Below are 6610 nucleotides of genomic sequence, written 5' to 3'. Positions count from 1 at the left end.
CTGCTAAGTTTTGGAGTAATTATGTAGTTATGCCAAAATAAATAACTATTACATCATCTAAAGTCAGAGGTTCTCAATCATTTTTACTACTATGGACCTCATTAATTATAATCCCCTGAAGACATCCAGATCTAAAAAATTTCCCCCTACCAAGAAAACCACTCTCATTAAACAAAAATTGATTTTTTTCCCATTTTAAAAAATTCACCAAAACTGCATCTTATAGGGTCTGCAGTAAAACAATATGTCTGGAATGCTCATAACATCACCAGCAACCAAAGAATTAAAAGAAAGTCACCACACCAAGTTTAGATATGTTTTACCCAAAGCAAAGAAGCTTGATGTTTCTCCTAATCCATCCTGTGGGGCCTGGGGTATGTCATGATACTTGAATGAAGTTTTAAAATATTGAAAATCATTTTCTCTGGAAACTGTGCTCAGAATTTTATATAGATTGTCTTACTTCATTATCATAACAACCGTTTGATGGAGTTGCCCTATCTCGGGCATGGCAGGTCACTGGGGCTCAGACATGGACCCTCTGACTGCAGAGGCTCTGCTCTTATCCAAAAGCCCACACTGCCTCCAAGAGGGGAAGCAACTTTCCCAAGATCACACAAAATTAAGGCATGCCGAGTTATTAGTAAGAGTCCTAGTTTCCTGTCTACTTGTCTCAAGGTCCTCTTCTAGTCTTGCTTTCTTTCCTACCTCACAGACACTCAAGCATTCCAAAGACCAACTCTGCTTTGCAGGTGATCTGTGGAATATGGAGGACAGACCTGAAGCAAGTCTTCAAGAACAGAGGACAGAAACACCAACCGAGGCAGCGTCGGGCCAGTTCAATGCCTCCAGGACAGTGGCAGCTGGTAGGAGTGGACATTGATCAGTGGATACTCCCTGGACTGAACCGTATCTCCCTGGAACTATTTTGGTTTGCATATTTCCACCCCAAAGGAAGCAGGTGCTGGATGGAACGTGTAAAAATAAAATGGATCATTGTGATAAGGCTGGCTTGGGGATCAGGTTGAATTCTAACCCTGTCATTTACTACATGTATGACCTTGGATGAGCTATTTTTGACTCTCTGAGCCTCAGTTTTCCCCATCTTGAAAATGGGTGTGTTTCTTCTCAGTGCACTGTCGAGAGGAGAAAATGGGGCAATGCGTTTACAGTGCCTGACCCAGTGCCTGACACACAATAAAAGCTCAATAATTGGTAATAAAAGGAATTGTTGCTATCATTAGCATTATGGTAATTATTATCCTTCAAGGCTGAGATCATTTGAATTTATGAGGAAGACTTATTTCAATTTAATATGATGAATATATTTCTAATAGGATCGACTTTAAAAAAAAAACAGAATCTGACCATTTCTGGGACAGTGAGGGACTTGTAATTGGGATCTTCTAAGCACTGGGTTGGAGACAGCTTGTGTCGAATGAAGAACATTAGTATTAACTGTCTCCCATATGCCTTTAAATAAACAGGCCCCAGACAAGAGCTTCCTGAACCTCTTCCTCCTTAGGGAGGGGTGAAGAACTGGGGACATCCATTATGATCTACTCCAGTGTCTGACCGGCCTCATTCCAGGGAGAAGTGAGGACATTTAATATAATCACTAAAAAATAAAGTGATGCAACATCATATATGGTCAACAGCTTGAGGCTGAACAAGAGCTGGGTTTCAATCAGCTCTGCCACTGACTTTCTGTGTAACTTTGTGCAAGTTTAAGCTCTCTGAGCCTCAGTTTTTCTGTGAATGGGTATAATAAAATGCAATTTTATAGATTTATCGTAGGGATACTCTGAAATAATAATTATGATAAAAGTTAATGTCTAAGTATTTACTAGGTGTCAAGCATTAAGTTAATGTCTTTTTATCTATTATTTCATTTCTTGCAACAGCCGAGAATAAAGACCCTATTATTATCCCTATTTTAAAGATGAGAAAATAGAAGCAGGAAGAAAACAGGTTAAGTACCTCTAAGCTGTGCTAGACTGTGGGTGCTTAACCTGGGACCCATAGATCCTCAGAGGGATTTGTGGATAAAATTCAGTGTGTTTGTGAACTTAGGCAGAAAAAAAATAACATCTCTGTTGTCACCAGCCTCTAGTTGAAATTCAGTATGACCCTCTATTACAAATGTAGGCAACAAACCACAGTGATATTCGCACTGATCTTGGACTTTGTCACTAGTAAAATCACAGATATTGTCACATTAAATTACATTTATAGTAGATAGCTCAAAGAATCGTTTGTGCTTATTGTAACTTTGAAATCTGTCATTAGATCATGTTATTTAATGCACTAGTTAAAAAGGACATATACAATTGATCCTTGAACAATGCAAGGGTCACTGACCCCCCCATGCACTCAAAAATCTGCATATAAGTTTCAACTCCCCCAAATTTGATTACTAACAGCCTACTTTGACCAGAAGCCTTACCAATAACATAAATAGTGGATTAACACATAATTATACTTATAATAAAGCAAACTTGAAAAAAGAAAATGTTAAGAAAATCATAAGAAAGTGAAAATATATTTGCTAGTCATTCAGTGGAAGTAAATCACATCCTCATTGTCTTCACATTGTCACACTGAGCAGGCTGAGGAGGAGGAGGAAGAGGAGGGGTTGGTCTTGCTGCCTTAAGCGTGACAGAGGCAGAGGAAAATCATGTGTAAGTGGACCTGCGCGGTTCAAACCTACGTTGTTCAAGGGTCAACTGTATGACTGTATCAAAAATGTGGGCTTTTAAAATATTTTCATGACCATATTATAAAAAAATGGGTTTCTTTTGTAATTCTATGTATTTTATTTTACATATTTAAAATCATTATTCTGAGAAGAAAATACATAGGCATTGCCAGGCTGCCAAAGGGGTTCATGGCATGAAAACGTTAAGAACTTCCATACTACTCTGTGGTTGTTAGAGCAACACAAAACCTTTAGCCTACCTCCAGGCACCCAGCAAGGGCTCAAAGCATAGAATCCATTACTGTAACGATTATTATTGCACCTAGTAAAATCCTGGTTATCCAGAAGCAAACCTTTGGAAGGGGTTAGGGACTCGAGTCTGTTGATTGTACCAACCACCATGGTGCTGAGGAAGGAGAACACTCAGTCAAGCGAAAGAGCAGGATTGAAGATTATCAACTGCAACCTCCTCCTTCTGAAGGAGGATGAAGAAACAGAGTGGCAGAGAAAGCTGGTTTCAGGGCACATGGCAAATTAGCTTTGGAATCAATGCCACCAACCAGCTCTCCTGGAGTCTGTCTTCTGCTCATTATGGGACACAACATTTCAACATTGGACGTGAAGCCAAATGGCGAGGGTCCCTCTCTCTGGCAGCATACCCCTCCGTCCTATTTTCTTCTGTATCTCAAGGTCTCAGGATGAGACCAGAGATGTTGGATGACCAGGCAGTATGGCATCAAGCAACGCTTCTCACAGCAGGGTCCTGGAGCCACTGCTTTGCCACGACAGGGAGTTTGTTACAAACACCAGATCCCAGGCCCCAATTCAGATCTACCTCATCTGAATCTCTTTGAGAGAGCTTGAGAAACAGCATTTTTATAGAGCTTCCCCGTGCTGTGCAAACAAGCTTTGCATGATCGTTCTTATTGTTCATGGGTTATAACCACCCAGGTGGCTTTACTCAAGAAATAGTCTGTCCTTCCCCACAGAGGCAAGATTCTCTGTTCTACAACTGCATCCATGGGGCTGTGATGTGTGTTGGTCAGTGACTTTATTCCTCAATGGTTCCTGAGTACTTAGAAGAGCATCCTCTGCCTTCCAAAGTTCTCTCAAAACCAGAACTATGCCCCAAAGAGAGCCCATGGGATCTGCTCTGGGTGACACTGCTCAACGGACCCTGTGGCCAAGGAAGGGTCTCCAAATCCCAGAGTGAAGACCCTGGCTGTGACTGTAGATTGCGATCCACTATGCTTTTTGCTTGACATTGATAACATCTCTAAGTATCCGGAGAGTGGAAGCTTCATCCCCGAGGGACTGTGGACCTCTGGCTTTGAGCAGCCACAGTGAGTTCCTGCCCCCTTCTCTTGTGTTTTTAAAACTGTAGTGCAAAATTGTTGACTTCCAACTGCCAGTAGGGGCATCTCTGTGCCTGAGGCTTTCTGGACACCAGAATTCCTCTGCCTTTGCACATGACAGCCTAGGAGTGTCTGAACATTAACAGCCCTGGAAACAATTTGCAAAAGATGTCTGATGGGGGTAAACCCCCAAGCTCCATCATCCTTGAGCAGGATAATTCTGAATGTGTATGTGCCTAACACCCTGTACCAGAGTTTCCCTGTGGAGTGAAACTCCAGCTGCCCATACTGCTAGCTGGCATGATAAAGCACCCTAACTGGCTACTTTTCTTTCCTTACTGAATCCCCCTACACCACTCTAGTATTCCCTTCACTTCTCAAATCCTTCTCTAAGAGCCTTTTTCTGGAAGAACCATTTTCAGATAGGTTTCTATCTGAAAATTTCAAACATACTAACAGAGGCCAGACAGGAAATAAAATTTAACAAATAGGGAAAGAATCCAATCTTCCATCCTTTCAATATTTGTGTCTTTTACAATCCTGGTCACCAGGAAAAACAAGAAAATCCAAAGCTCAGCAAGATTCTTGACCATTAAAGATAAATTCAGTTATGATGAGGAGACATAACAATGATATACATATTTTTTAAGGCAAGAAAGTGAAGGAACAACACAAACTTATCAAGAAGTCTTCCGACACAAAGTCTCCTGGAAAATTTACATAAATTGCTGTTAACTAGAAGTTCCCTTGACCTGAAATGGTCTCCCATACATTCTGAGTACTGAAGACTCGGCTCTCTATGCTAATATTGGTATTCCCTGGTGAAAACGCAAATTAGGAGGAAGGGCCCTGGAAGGACACATGGTGACCCCAACAGCATCACATATAATCAGTTTTATTGCCAGGTAAGAAATTCATATTAATATAGTGAATACATATGTTTACAAATAAACATTCTTAGAAAACAAACAAATGTTTTTTTTCTTCATTGTAGGAAGTATTATTGGTATCATAAACTCTGCAGTTGTGACAAGTATTAACACAGGTTTACTGGCAGAACATACGGTTACTAAAATATTCGCACATAAAATATGCTTCATTTACACACACAAAAAACTGGGGGGAGTTAGATGGGGAGGGCAGGCAGAGCCCAAGGCGGGTGGAGGCTGAGATGCTCGGGGCGGCAAAGGGGGTCAGACTCTGGTCCCAGTGGGTTGGAAGTCAGGGGACAGGTAAAGGCAAAGGGTAGAGGCTAGTGCCAGGGCACAAAAGGAGGACGGGTTGGTCTCTCTGCTTTGTTCTGGTTTCTCTCTTCCAGGTCTCCCCGCCCTAGCTACGGGATCCGTTCCTTGGTACATGGCAGTCACAGACAGTTCCTTAAGTTGTCCTCGCTCTCAGTATCATAAAGTCTGTCTACCCTCCCAGGAGAAAACCAAACAATAAACAGACCTTCCCTGTGCAAACTCCCCTCCTCAGTTCAGCTCCCAAAGCCAACAAGCAGATAATGAGCCTGAGAAGTACTTCTCGGACTGTCCGTCCTGCAAAGGACCACTTGAGCAGTACTTGTCCTTCTTGGGCTGTCATCACTGCTGCATCTTGTTGACCAGGCTGCACCTTTGCTGCCAAAAGTTACAACTACAGGCTGCAAGGAGCCAAGTTCCGTGGATGACATTTACTTGGAAGAGAAGGAGTGTGAAGGAATAAAATCCTATAGATTCAGAGACCAAGAAAGACCTTTAATCAGAGTTGAGATCAGGGTGAGGTGCAGTGGGTTGAGGGCAGAAAGCAAGATGAGTTAAAAAGGGAGATGAGAATTACAGAGCCTTTGAGCTGGAGGGAACCTCATGGATAAGCCAACCCGGTGTTTCCTGAAGTGTGGGCTGTGTACCACTGGTGTGTGCAGAATGATTGCAGGAAGTACATGGATACAGCACTATTGAACACTGACTCACACAGGAAATGATTCCCTTTTCATTTACAATTCAGTTAATCTTATTACTTCAAGGAGACAGGCTCCATTGGGTGCTGGAATCTTTAACAATTCTTTAACAATGCTAATCTCCTTTTAAAAGAGAGAAAAGGAGAAGGAGGGAGGGATGGGGGGAGAGAGAGAAAGCACGAAACACATACTGGGCTTTAGGTTTAGACACTTCCACAGGCAACAGTATCTACCTAGAATTTAATCATTCCCACTTTGTTGCTTTGTACTTATTTTTATGCTTATTTTCTATTTATGGTGATTAATAATGGTTTTCTATATGTGATGAAGGCAGGAAGTTTTCATTTTAAAAATAAAACGTATTAAAAATGAATCAGTTTTGATACAAATGTCATGACAGTGTTACACAGAGATGTCAAAGTACGTAGCCAAAAGCAGGTATGTAGCCAACTAAGGTCAAGGAAATACTGACCAAGCCCAGTGGTATTTACGCCACACTGGGGGGCTCTGGGTTTTCAGCAAGGAGGCCAAAAAGGTGGGCACTCAATCCCCAAACCCTACTTTGTCCAGCATCGTGTGCCCCTTTATACGTGGGGATCTTATCTAGGGGGTTCATTG

The sequence above is a fragment of the Propithecus coquereli genome, unplaced genomic scaffold (genome assembly GCF_000956105.1).
Source record: "Propithecus coquereli isolate 6110/MARCELLA unplaced genomic scaffold, Pcoq_1.0 Scaffold27, whole genome shotgun sequence".
NCBI lineage: Eukaryota > Metazoa > Chordata > Mammalia > Primates > Indriidae > Propithecus > Propithecus coquereli.
This window is presented reverse-complemented; position numbering follows the sequence as displayed.